We start from the raw sequence: 14,291 nt of genomic DNA on the forward strand, positions 1-14,291 counted from the left end.
GCAAGAATACTGGAGTGGGTTGCCATGCCCTCCTCCAGGGGATCTTCCTGACCCAGAAATTGAACCTGGTTCTCTGGCACTGCAGAAAAATTCTTTATCAGCTGAGTCACCACATAAAATCAATCTAAATTCAAAAAAAGTAGTGTCAACTTATATAATGGGACTGTACTGGGAGTGTATTTCTTCCAACATCACCTGGTAATATTTGTCAACTAATTCAATTTCTTAAAAAAAAAAAAACAAAACCCAACATACCTTACCAAAATTACTTTTAGACATTATATTTTAGGAAAAGTATCAAACTGCCAGAGGAGGACGGAAAACATGAGAGACCATTTGCTTCATTATAAATTGCATCAAAAGATTGACAAATTCAACAATTTTAGCTCCAAGGATTTCAAGACAGTACTGTTAAATGATGGGAGTGGGGTGCAGAGCAGGGAACAGAAAGAGATTAATCATGTTTCAATAATATCTAAATTCCCCTGATTTACTGTTTCAAAAGAAAATGAACCTTTCCCCATGTCCCATACACACACAAAAAAGATAAAGACCATCTAATGAATAACAGTCTAATGATAATAATAGATCTAATGAGTAAGAGTCCCCATATCGTAAGTTGAAACTCCAATACTTTGGCCACCTCATGCGAAGAGCTGACTCATTGGAAAAGACCCTAATGCTGGGAAGGATTGGGGGCAGGAGGAGAAGGGGACGACAAAGGATGAGATGGCTGGATGGCATCACCAACTCAATGGATATGGGTTTGGGTGGACTCTGGGAGCTGGTGACGGACAGGGAGGCCTGGCGTGCTGCGATTCATGAGGTCACAAAGAGTCAGACGCAACTGAACTGAACTGAACAGAACTATCATAAGTTTACCATTGCGGGTAGAAGGGTCTGACCCACGGACTTGAACCTGAGTGAATCACATGCCCAGGGAGCAAGTATTTCATTCAAAATGGAACTATGGTGCACTTGAAACGGTTAATAGTCTGGATTCAGACCACAGACTTAATATATGGCCTTTTAGCTTCAGATTGGATCAAAGGCTTGCAGCACAGACTCATCTGCTCCCCCAGCATCCAGGTTCTTCATCAGTTGGCCACTCAATTTTCTTCACTAAAAAGATCCAACTCCCTCACTCTTAGTCATGTATGTTGGGTAGGGCTGATAATGAACTATGTGACTCAAGCCCACCAAAGTCTCCCTATGTCCTTGGCTTTCAACAACTGGGTCAGAAATATGCAAGCGACCTAAGTCAGACAAAGTGAATCTTTGCACTAAAGGCAAGGAAGGTTGGAGCTGCTTTGGTCTTCTTATCAGAAAGAGCACCAAAGAAAACAATAATGCCTATCCAAGGGTCACTGTGAGGGTTAAACTATCTCTTCTTATCAGATGGGTCTCAATTTAAATGCATGTAAGACACAAGAATAAAACCAGTGCCAAGAGACAAAATCAGTTTTAAAGACATTATTTGAACCCTGAATCCAACTGTACCTAAAGTCAGATCAAAGCCTGAACCTCACAGTTGTATGAGCCAATTAATTCTCCTTTAGCATAAGCCATATGCCAGTTTTCCCGTCACAACAGAAACAGTCCCGACCAAGACACAACTATGTCACTCAGATCTACTTACAGAGCAAAGAAATAGAAGATCTGATACCATGGTCAGAGACCAACTTAGCAGGCCACAATTTCAACCAAATATATCAAGAGACTTCTTAGTTGAACACTAGGACCAATGATCCCAAGCTTGAGCAAACTGTAAAATCTCATGACAACTGGGTGGACCAGGAGGATGCTATTTGAAAGATGATATGACTAAGAGAAAAAGAATCTTTCTTGCAGTTCTTACCATCTTAAGCCTCGTTCAAGCAAAAGTACCACAGAGCACTTTCAGCTGCTTTATCCTATTGTGTATGCTTCTGTCATCTTCACATTTCCAAGGAAAAACCTCCTCCCAGCACTCAGACACCACGTGAATGACTGCAAAGTAAAAACTCCTGTAAGTCTTTCCCTATGCAATAACATGATCAATCTTCTGACTAACACAGGCTACTGGATCTAAACCACATCCTATGAAACTGAAAGACCAGACCTGACCATAACTTTGCTACTCTCTTGGTTTCAATTACTATGGTGGAAACAATTTCTCTTCAGTGTCAAGTACTAAAAAGTCTATAAAGTATTCAGGTTTTGAAGACAGTGATAGAAAATGCTCACATTAGTGTGTCTTTATTGGAAATATATTCCCTGTAGGTTGAAACCTGAGGCCCCAATGTTTGGACGTTTCTTTCTTTTTTTTTTTTTTGGTCAAGTTACTTATTTCACAAATGTGCACTCATATGGCATGAGACCAAAGGGCACATTAATGAGGGTAAAGATAAGCAGACAATTAAATTAAAAATACTGGGGACTGGAATGCAAAAGTAGGAAGTCAAGAGATCCGTGGAGTAACAGGCAAGTTTGTTCTTGGAGTACAAAATGAAGCAGGGCAAAGGCTAACAGAGTTTTGCTAGAGAAGGCACTGGTCATGGCAAACACCCTCTTCCAACAACACAAGAGACAATTCTACACATGGACATCATCAGATGGTCAATATCAAAATCAGATTGATTATATTCTTTGCAGCCAAAGATGGAGAAGCTCTATACACTCAGCAAAAACAAGACCAGGAGCTAACTGTGGCTCAGATCAAGAACTCCTTATTGCCAAATTCAGACTTGAAGAAAGTAGGGAAAATCACTAGACCATTCAGGTATGACCTAAATCAAATCCCTTATGATTATACAGTGGAAGTGACAAATAGATTCAAGGGATTAGATCTGATGGACATACTGCCTGTAGAACTATGGACAGAGGTTTGTGACACTGTACAGGAGGCAGTGATAAAGACCATCCCCTAGAAGAAGAAATGCAAAAAGGCAAAATGGTTATCTGAGGATGCCTTACAAATAGCTGAGAAAAGAAGAAAAGTGAAAGGCAAAGGAGAAAAGGAAAGATATATCCATTTGAATGCAGAGTTCCAAAGAATAGCAAGGAGAGAAGAAAGGCTTCCTAAGTGAACAATGCAAAGAAATAGAGGAAAGCAACAGGATGGGAAAGACCAGAGATCTCTTCAAGAAAATCAGAGATACCAAGGGAACATTTCATGCAAAAATGGGCAAAATAAAGGACAGAAATGGTATGGCCCTAACAGAAGCAGAAGATATTAAGAAGCGGTGGCAAGAATACACAGAAGAACTGTACAAAAAAGATCTTAGCTACCCAGATAACCATGCTAATGTGATCGCTAACCTAGAGCCAGACATCCTGGAGTGCAAAGTCAAGGGGGCCTTAGGAAGCATCACTACGAACAAAGCAAGTGGAGGTGATGGAATTCCAGTTGAGCTATTTCAAATCCTAAAAGATGATGCTGTGAAAGTGCTGCGCTCAACATGCCGGCACATTTGGAAAACTCAGCAGTGGCCACGGTACTGGAAAAGGTCAGTTTTCATTCCAATCCCCAAGAAAGGCAATGCAAAAGAATGCTTAATCTACTGCACAATTGTACTCATCTCATAGGCTTGCAAAGTAATGCTCAAAATTCTCCAAGCGAGCCTTCAACAGTACGTGAACCAAGAACTTCCAGATGCACAAGTTGGATTTAGAAAATGGAGAGGACCCAGAGATCAAATTGTCAACATCTGTTGAATCATAGAAAAAGAAAGAGAATTCCAGAAAAAAACATCTAATTCTGCTTCACTGACTATGCTGAAGTTCTTGACTATGGATCACAACAAACTGTGGAAAATTCTTCAAGAGATGGGAATAACAGACCACCTTACCTACTTCCTGAGAAACCTGTATGCAGTCCAAGAATGGACTGGTTCCAAATTTGGAAAGGAGTACATCAAGGTTGTGTATTGTCAACAGACTTATTTAACTTATATGCAGAGTACATCATGAGATGTACTTGTGCTGGATGAAGCACAAGCTGAAATTAAGACTGCCAGGAGAAATATCAATAACCTCGGATATGCAGATGACACCACCCTTATGGCAGAAAGCCAAGAGAAACTGAAGAGCCTCTGATGAAAGTGAAAGAGGAGAGTGAAAAAGCTAGCTTAAAACCCCAAATTCAGAAAACTAAGATCTGGCATCTGGCCCCATCACTTCATGGCAAATAGATGGGGAAAAAATGGAACAAGTGACAGACATTATTTTCTTGGGCTCCAAAATCACTGCAAAAGGTGACTGCAGCCATGAAATTAAAAGACACTTGCTCCTTGGATGAAAAGCTATGACAAACCTAGACAGCATACTAAAAAGCACAGACATTACTTTGCTGACAAAGGTCTGTCTAGTCAAAGCTGTGGTTTTTCCAGTTGCCATGTACGGATGTGAGAGTTGGATAAAAGGCTGAGTGCCAAAGAATTAATGCTTTTGAACTGTAGTGATGGAGCTTCCTGAGAGTCCCTTGGACTACAAGGAGATCAAACCAGTCAATCCTAAAGGAAATCAGTCCTGAATATTCGTTGGAAGGAGTAATGCTGAAGCTCCAATACTTTGGCCACCAGATGAGAAGAGCCGACTCACTGGAAAAGACCCTGATGTTGGGAAAGACTGAAGGCAGCAAGAGAAGGGGATGACAGAGGAGGAGATGGTTGGGTGGCAACACCAACTCAATGGAGATGAGTTGGAGCAAGCTCCGTGAGATAGTAAAGGACAGGCAAGTGTGGCATGCTGTAGACCATGGGGTCCCAAAGAGTTGAATAGACTGAGCAACTGAACTGAACTGAATGGTCATTTGCAATGCTTTCTATTAAAACTCTGCCCTAGCACACAGGATCCTCTACCATGGCAGTGGCAGCACTGTGGGCAGGCTGGTGCCACTGCCCACAGAGATATTTTGGCAGCGGAGTCCATCTCCTGTCCAGCCACAATCTAGGGGTGCTACCCCATAGTACCTACCAGCTGCCCAGCCAAGGGGAGAGCTAACCCTGTCCAAATCCTATTCCTCTGGAAACAGAAGAGGGTTTCTCTCCAGTTTGCTCAATAACATCAAAGAGGAATTAGCCAAAAACAAAGAAATGAAACAAAGTATAAAAAAGTTCTGAAACAAGGCCAAGAAGCTGGAAGAGTCAGATGCATTCCAGGAAGCCAGGAGGAAATACAAAACCACTGAACTGAAAACCCAGCGGACGAGTGAGGTGATCAGGAAGAAGCTAGGGGAGATTATGGGCATTGTCAAAGAGAGTCTTGACGAAGTCAGTAAAAGTGACCTTGGCAGAAATATCAAGGAGAGTGTGGAAGAAGCAGCCAAGACCGCCAAGCAATCTGCCAAGTCAGTGTCCAAAGGTGGGGAGAAGCTCGGCTGGACCACTGCCTTCAAAGTCCTCTCCCAGGGCATGGAGTCTGTCAAGGAGATCAACGAGAACATCCTGGGACAGACCAGACCCTACCAACGGCCTGAACGGCCCTTGAAAAGGAAGGAATTCGACAGAGAGAAATTCAAGGAAGAGAAAATGTTTGAGGGCAACGAGGAGGCACTGGGGGTCGTGCTACACAAGGACTCCAAGTGATACCAGCAGTGGAAGAACTTCAGGGACAACAATGTGTGTTCAATCAGTTCTTCGAGATGAAAATGAAATATGAAGAGAGTGACGACGACTTCATCTGGGAGTCCCACATACTGACAGACAAGATCACAGGCTTGCTGGGAGGCCTGTTCTCGAAGATGGAGATGTCAGAGGTGCTCACAGAGATCCTGCGTGTAGACCCCGCTATCAATAAGGACCGGTTCCTGCAGCAGTGTGAGAACGACATCATCCCCAACGTTCTAGAGGCCATGATTTCCCAGGAGCTTGACATTCTCAAAGACTGGTGCTATGAAGCTGTCTACAGCCAACTGGCCAAACTGATCCAGCAGGCCAAGGGTCTGGCCCTCCAGTTGCACTCCCGTATCGTGGACACTGACAACATCGATATGGCCATGGGCATGATAATGGAGCAGGGGTCTGTGCTGATCATCACCTTCCAGGCCCAGATGGTGATGGTGATCAAGAACTCCAAAGGCAAGGTGGTCTAGGGCGACCTGGAGATGGTACTGCAAACGCTGTACGTGTGGACACTCTGCCAAGACAAGGACGAACTAAACCCCTATGTGGCCAGGTGGCTCCTGGACATCTCAGCCTCCAGCACAGAGCAGGTCCTCTGAGCACGGCGGCCACACCTGGGCCCTCTGGGACTGACCCTCACTGAGGACACGTGGGGGACTGGCGTCTACCTGCAGCACCAGGACCTCTGTCAGCTCTGCCCCCACTCTGCCAGGCCAGCTGCAACCCCAGATGGATGAGGTGGGAGGGTAGGGAGCTGCATCAGCCCCTGGCCCCCTGGCAGGTTTGCTGGCCAGAGGGCTCCAGACCAGGCACTCCTTCCCAGGACCGAGCAGTGGGGCCTGGGCCCACTGGCCACATCAGCGATGCCATTTTATCTCATTAAAAAAAAAAAACAAAAAACAGTGCAATTGTTATCCTGTATAGAAGCAGAGATTTGTAAATAATAAATCACCGAAGTGAAAAAAAAAAAACAACAACTCTGCCCTACCAAGTAGGCCTTACTTTCCAAAAAAACAATATGAAAAACATCCTAAAAGAAAGCAGTGGTGCACAGGCTGTTTTTGTCATCACCTTTGAGAAGTTGAAGATAGCTTTGGATTCTAGAATAAAATATACATACATACACACACTCATACTCAAATTTTGCATCCCAGGATTGTCGGGGTCCATGAAATTACAACTTTTCTAAATTGCCTGAGGGTTTTACCTGTATTGCAACCAACTCCATTTCTTTTACTCAAAACCAACTGCATATAGTTCAACTCCTACAGCTGCCCTTCTGGGAAGGACATGATATGCTTTGGATGCAGAATGATAGGGTCTGTACAGCCCAGCTCTATTCACTTTCCACACATACTTAGTCACCCTGCATCTCTGTTTTCTCACCTGAAAATTGGGACAAAGGGTCACTGTGAAGAATAAATGGCTCCTTCGTATCAGAGGATTTCAGTTCAAATGCTGAGATGTATTCCTTGTCCAACCAATCTAAAGTACCATCTCCCTCTGATCCAGCACACTATTTTATTTCTTTAGCACATACTACTCTCTGAAATTCTGGTTAACCTATTTATTTTCCACTCCCCCTACTAGAAAGCAATTTCCAGAAGAGTGGAAATTATTTTATTCAACATTTTGTCCTGGGCACCTAAGCTTTATCATGGAAGTAAATGTTTTGATAATATCTATTGAATAATAATCTCTGATATTTATTGAGCACCCTGTACACAGTACTAGTCTATGCACTTAAATGTATTAACTCACGATTGAATAAATGATGAGTACGACATGCTTAGCATTGTCCCTAGCACAGTTAGTTTTCAATGGATGATAGCTATATATACCAATTCTATGTTGTTATCAAATACTCAACAGTCAAGGAACCGAAGCCCTAAGGATGTAGAGTAGGCCTTAATTTCACCACTCAAGAGCTGGTTCCTAAGATCCAATTCCTGGACACCTAGCCTCTCAACACCCTACTACCATCAGAGAGAAAAAAGGAAATCGTCTCATTGTTCCAAATTATTCCCTACCTCATCAGTTAACCAGATAATGTGATACAAACACAGCTTCTTAGTCAGCAGTATATAGTCCTATCTCTCCTTATTCTGCAAGTTAATTTTCACCTTGAACAGCAAAAGCCAAAATTTGAAGCTAAAATTGGGAGACATTCACCCTGTAGTACCTCTTTTTGACCTGCAACTTAGTCCCCTGGGAAAAATCCACATAATAATGGAAATCACTCTTGCCTGTCCTTCAAGCAAGGGTGAAAGTCCAGACAGTTTATTCAAGCCATAGCCATGCAGCACTGTAGGAAGCTCCAAGCGTTCTCCAAGCAATGAAAAACCTTCTGGTGCTGGTCCAAACTGCTTTTTCTCTATCACAATAAACAAAGGAATGACTTTTAAGGTGTCTAGAGATGTAAGGGCAAAAACCAACAGCTTGTTTGCATGCTATATAATGAACATGAAGAACTCACAGCAAGTTTTACACTACTTAAGATATTTTTTTACACTGTAGTATTTTAAAAAATTTGCTTGATGACAGACTGGCTTTTAATTCTGAGGGATGAAGCACATTTCCTGCAAAGAGGACAAGGGATGTGGACCATCAAGGCCCTGCATCTCTTCAGAACCACTGGAGACAATAGACTATGTTTCATATAACTGCCAGGAAAAGGCCAAAACCTAAAGTCCTAATCAGGGCCTTCACAGCCAGTTGTACTTGCCAAGAAAGCAAAGGGCAGCTTTCACCTCTGCTGGCTGGCAGACCAGCCCACACATTCTGCTTAGCCATGTGAAACAGTCAGCTCTTGCTCTTCCCACCCTTAGGCCTAGTATTTCCCTTAGGCCTAGTATTTGGGGTAGCGACACCAGTAACTTTTCTAGGAGAGTATTTTCTAAAAATAGAACTTCCGCCTTTAGGTTTAAAACTGAAAAGAAAAATATCCAGAATTAGAAGTCTGTTTTAACACAATACATTGAAAATTATAAGTTTAAGCACTGGTAGTTGGGGACAGGGATCACACTACCACATGACTTCTCAGCAAGTCATAAAAAATAGTACAGACTTGTTTAACAGCAGGCATCTACCAGTAATAGAGTTAAGAAGTCCATGTGCCAGATGAAGGAAAACTAAACTGACATTCCTCCTGCATTTGTTTCAGCAGTGACGGGACTGACACAAATGAACTGCAGCAGCAATTTACAAGACAGAATCATTAATAAACCTTTTTTGGAGGCTAGTTGAAGAAGAAATGATTGAAACCCTGAATTGACTCATTTTTCTGAAGTTAAATCGGTTTAATGGGGGCGGGGGGGAACCCTCTAAATGACAATAAATCACTAATTGAAACATTACAGGATTCCTAACAGCCATTCTTGATTAGCATACCTTTGTGTCAAAAGCAAAAACCAAGTGCCAGCATTTAACAGCAAGTTGCTGTTAAATCAGTCTGGTGGAACTAGATGAGAACAACAAAAATTAATCTTCAGGCCTAGATGGATACTGTCCGGATAATAAGATGATAAAGACCTCCTCAAAGGGCTTCTGGGTACCATAAATTATGTAACAAATCTACTTCTGCGAGGCAGCCAGGATTAACTCCTATTCACTCAGCATGGGCTAATCAAAATGCAAGCATTATTATCCACCACTGCTCTGAAAAAGACACAGCAGGTTGACATCACTATTCATTGTAAGAGAAGTCACTTAAATACTTTGTTAAACTTAAATACAACTTTCATACTTGTTTCTTACAGGTCAAAAAGAGAAAAAACAGAAAAAGAAAATATTCATTAACTCCTTCCTCAGTAAGTTCTTCTGACTGAATATTTTTTATTGTCTATGATGACCCCCTATTATAATAAATAATTATTTCTACTATGGATTCAAGGCTTGAATGCATTATACATTTTACCCCTATGGAATATATATATTCATGGCTCTCAAGGAGATAGCAAAAAATGACAAGTACAGAAAAGATGTTACTGTTTTAGTGACCACATCTTGGATTAAAGTTCCAAGAAGGCAGGAAGTGTATATGGTAAAATGAAAAGGGCTAACTGGCATCTAACAAACACTTTGGAAATTCAAATCCATGTTCTACTCTTTCTCAAAGTTAGGGATGATTTTTTTCAAGCCTACTTTTTAAAACTATGGACTTCTCTGGTGGTACAGTGGATAGACATCTGCCTGTCAATGCAGGAGACATGGGTTTGATCCTTGATATTGGTAGATTCCACATGCTGTGGAGCAACTAAAGCGTGCTGCACCACAACTACTGAGCCAGTATGCACAACAACTGGCGCCCACACTTTCTAAGGCCCATGAGCCACAACTATTGAGTTCACGTGCCGCAATTACTATAGCCCAGGCACCCAGGAGCTTCACAGGAGAAGCCACTGCAATAAGAAGCCAGCACACTGCAACAGAGAGCAGCCCCCACTTGCCACAACTAGAGAAAGCCTGCGCACAGCAACGAAGACCCAGGGCAACCAAAAATAAGTAAACACATTAACGCAGTTTAAACTGCCTCTTTCAAAAAAGTATAGTAGAATACAATCATTTTTTTGTTAAGTATATTTAAGTCTTTCAGTCACTGTAAAATGAGAGCTTGAACTAAATCAGTGTCTTTCCAACTTGAACTGCAACAATCAGTGACGAAACAAGTTACATGCTGACCAAATGCATACACACACACACACACACACACACACACACACACACACAACTTATGAAGCACATTTACTCTCACTTCGATGATGAACTCTAATTTACGCTGCTTCTTTTTTTAACTTGGTTTTTAATTGTTGGTTATAATCCACTAAGTAAATAATCACAGGTGGCTCAGTGGTAAAGAATCCCCCTGCCAATGCAGGAGAGTCAGGAGACTTAGGTTTGACTCCTGTGTTGGGATAATCCCCTGGAGAAGCAAATGGCATTTCACTCCAGTATTACTGCCTGGGAAATCCATGGACAGAGGGGCCTGGCAGGCTATAGTCCATGGGGTCGCAAAAGAGTCGGATATGACTGAGGACACCCACCTATGGCACATAATAAGAAAAGTTCAAGATCAAACTTAAAGATTCCCTCCAATATCTTTATTGTGCCAGACACAATGCTAGGCATTTTAGAGTTGTGACAGCAGTTAATCCCTAAAGCTGCCCTATGAGGCTGGTACTTTAACTGAAAAATTTAAAAATACTGTATTAATTCACTTAAAACATCACTGCTATATTTAAAATAGATAACCAACAAGGACCTTCAACAAGCACCCCCAGAGAATTCTGCTCAATATTCTGTAATAACTAAATGGGAAAAGAATTTGAAAAAGAATAGATACCTGTGTTTGGATAATCACTTTGCTATATATCTGAAACTAATACAACACTGTTAATATAACAATTTTAAAAATAAAAATAAAGACACATAATTGTTATTATATATGTATGCATTTTAAGCAAGGTTATTGAAGTATGTATAGTACAAAGAATAAAAATATTGAAGAATTAGGGAAAGGGGAAGTCTGCATAAGAAAATAATAGCTTCTAAAAACTAAATATCAATAATAAATCATTATATGTTAACATAAATGACAATTTTATGAAAAATAACTATTTCCAAAAACTTAATAAGAACAGCGACATTGTTTTACATTTTTGAAAATGTCTCTAAGGTCTGGCTTAGAAGACAGCTAATTTCCCGTATGTGCTTCTCATTCAATCTTTTGTGATATAACACACCATGTAGACTCAAAGTCTAAAGGACAAATGATGTCAGTATTACTAAGAAGAGAATCTGGTCTTTCAGATTCTATGAAAAGTGTCTTGGGGATCCCCTTAGAGTCTTTGGGAGTGAGGCTGGTACTCTTGATATTCCTATTTTACAAATAAGGGAATACACTCAGAAACAAAGCACCTTATTTAAGACCCTACACTGTAGCACAGACAGAGAAGCTCATCCAACATGCCATCAGTTCCCCCAGTTTCCCAGCCTCTTCAGTTAGATGAGGAAATGTGTCCATTTCTGGCCAAACAGGTATAGGCAGAAATGACATGATGAGCTATAGGCAGATGTGATACTTATCATTTCCAAGCCCAAGCCTCAAGGTGGCACAAGACATCTCAGCCATCTTTTCCCTTGCCATGGTAAACAAGACAATACAGATGGTACAACACATGATGGTGGAACCCACGTCAGCTTGGGTCTCTGAGCAACTTCAGGAGCTGAGCACCTTTTAGCCTAAAACCTACGTGGGATTTGCAAGCAATAAACTTTTCAATAGATTATGCCAAACTTTGTTAAGCTCTAACTCCTAAATATCTATCCCTCCCTCAATAATTTTACAGTTCAGGCCTCTGCCATCTTTACTGCAGTATTTACCTGCTTCTGGGATTGCTCCCTTCAATCTCTCTTCCAAACTGCCACTGGAGTGATCTTTTTAACACACACATAGCCCATGTGAATATGCCATGCCTCTACTCAAAATTATTTAATAGCTCCCCTTCACCTACAAATCCAACCTTAATAAGGTATACAAGGTTTTTTTTTTTAATTTGGCCTCAATTACTGCCATTCTCCTGTTCTCACTCCACATCCCTCGGGCATACTGAAACGTCTGCCGCTTCCCAAGATGCCATGGCTTCTCAACCTGCTGTAGTTTTACACATACTGTTACTTGTGTTTGGAATGCCTCCTCCCTCTCTACTCTTGGTATTTCAATCCAAGATCAGATTTTACTTCTTACAGGACTCCTCTCCTGACTCCTTCAAGTTGACCTAGAGTCTCTGTCCCTTCACACTTTCACTTATTTTTATATCTGTTTTCTTACCATAAAGTTTTTAAAAACAAGGTCCACAAAAGACACTCAAATTTACTCGAATGAAAATCTGGCAGCATATAAACACGTTTATTTTCCCTGAAGCACTATGCACCCCATCCTAGAGTTGATCCTTAAGAAAAATTCAGACTACACATACTTTACTTTGAATATAACGGTAAAAGAATCAAGTCTGGAGGCCAAGACTTAATAAGATGAGTTTTCAGCTTCACAAGTTCTCTATGAAAGACCCACATTCCATCCGGGAAAGCTGCTTCCCTGCTCATGTATGTCTAAGTTGAAAACCACAGAGACTGGCTCTTCTTTGAAAACAGTTTGTATCTGTTTGGAAATCTTGAGTAAAAACAACCTTCAAGTGTGTTTTTAAAGATTTTGTCCTGTTAAACCACTATTATAATCTTTTGCTTAAGCTGCCTGAGTCAAAGGTACTACTGCTGGAGACATTCAGAACTTGGTTGTGAGTGAATCAATTTAAACACTATGCAAATAGTAAAGTTTCAAATCAGAAAAAGGAGGAGCTTAGAGGCCAAACTGCCCAGAGGGAAGGAAAAACTCTGCTTCCAACTGGGAAAAGGCAACTGTAAAAGATTTTTACCTGTTGCTTAACTTTTTATTATCTCTTTCTGCTAGGCCACGGAATGGTTGTGAGCTGGAAACTTAGAAAAGCAAATGCTCTAATAAATTAAGCAATTCTGGTTCTCTGATAGGAAGGTCTGAAGTCAAGAAAAGTCTCTGAGTATACCCCCCCCTTTTTTTTTTCACTTTAACTTACCATGAAAGTTCAAGTTTCAGCATCCTAAAAGGGCTTTATTTTAGAAGTGAAAAGGCTCCCAATGAATAAAAGGTTAGTCTACCAAGAGAAAACCAAAGTGGCGCTGGAAACATGTTAAGAATGGCCTGAAAAGGTTTTGAACTCTACCACTACATTTGCACATCTTTCATTCTGACTCAGTATTAAATTTACCTTTTTAAATGTGTGGTCCTGAGTACTTACACTCCATAGATGGAGATTATACTATCATGGAGATAACTATTTGTATGATTGGGAAAGAAGTGTTTTTTATGTGCCTTTCATTTTTAAAAGTCCAACTATTCAGCTGCCCACAAGAGACCTGAACCAAGACTGACTGATCCAATGGCAATTTCCCAAGAAGAGAAGGTATTAAACAACCTCACTCTAGGTTTGCAAATTCTAGTCTACAGATCAAGGATGAAAGTCACAATCCTTACATATCCCCTTTCAGAATTTCTCCTGACTCATCAGCAATTACCTGAAAATAATGACTAGCCTTTGCACCTAGGGAAATAGTTGTTATTCAGTTGCTAAGTCGTGACTGACTCTTTGTGATCCCATGGACTGTGGCATGCCAGTTCACTATCTCCCCAGGTTTGCTCTAATTCACGTTCATTGAGTTAGTTGGTGATGCCACCCCTTTTCTCCTCTTCAATCTTTTCCCGCATCAGGCTCTTTTCCAAGTCAGCTCTCTGCATCAGATGGCCAAAATGTACTGGAGCTTCAGCTTCAGCATCATTCCTTGCAAAGAATATTCAGGGTTAATTTCCTTTACAATTGACTGGTTTCATCTCCTTGCAGTCCAAGGGACTCTTAGGAACCTTATCTCTAGCACAATTCAAAAGAATCAATTCTTCAGTGCTCAAGCCTTCTTTATGACTCAACTGTCACATATATACATGACTACTGGAAAAATCTTAGATCTGACTATACGGACCTTTGTCAGCAAAGTGATGTCTTTGCTTTTTAATACACTATCTAGGTTTGTCACAGCTTTTCTTCTTTTAATTTCATGGCTGCAGTCACCGTCCACAGTGATTTTGGAGCCCCAGAAAAG

The 14,291-nt window shown here is 41.1% G+C and overlaps 1 protein-coding gene and 1 pseudogene across 7 annotated transcripts in view; one reads left to right on the top strand and one right to left on the bottom strand.

Annotated features, from left to right (window-relative positions):
• Window positions 1-14,291, bottom strand: part of DCUN1D3 (defective in cullin neddylation 1 domain containing 3) — a 56,014-nt gene that overhangs the window by 27,092 nt on the left and 14,631 nt on the right. Inside the window, exon 2 of one of the 7 annotated variants that reach the window (XM_018040913.1) lies at window positions 1,859-1,989. The exons of the other annotated variants lie outside the window; for them this stretch is intronic. The gene's annotated coding sequence lies outside the window, so the exon portion shown is untranslated. The remainder of the gene's footprint in view (window positions 1-1,858; window positions 1,990-14,291) is intronic. 7 annotated transcript variants of the gene reach the window in all.
• Window positions 4,749-6,425, top strand: LOC102185701 (annotated as a pseudogene).

The sequence above is a fragment of the Capra hircus genome, chromosome 25, assembly GCF_001704415.2.
Source record: "Capra hircus breed San Clemente chromosome 25, ASM170441v1, whole genome shotgun sequence".
Lineage (NCBI taxonomy): Eukaryota > Metazoa > Chordata > Mammalia > Artiodactyla > Bovidae > Capra > Capra hircus.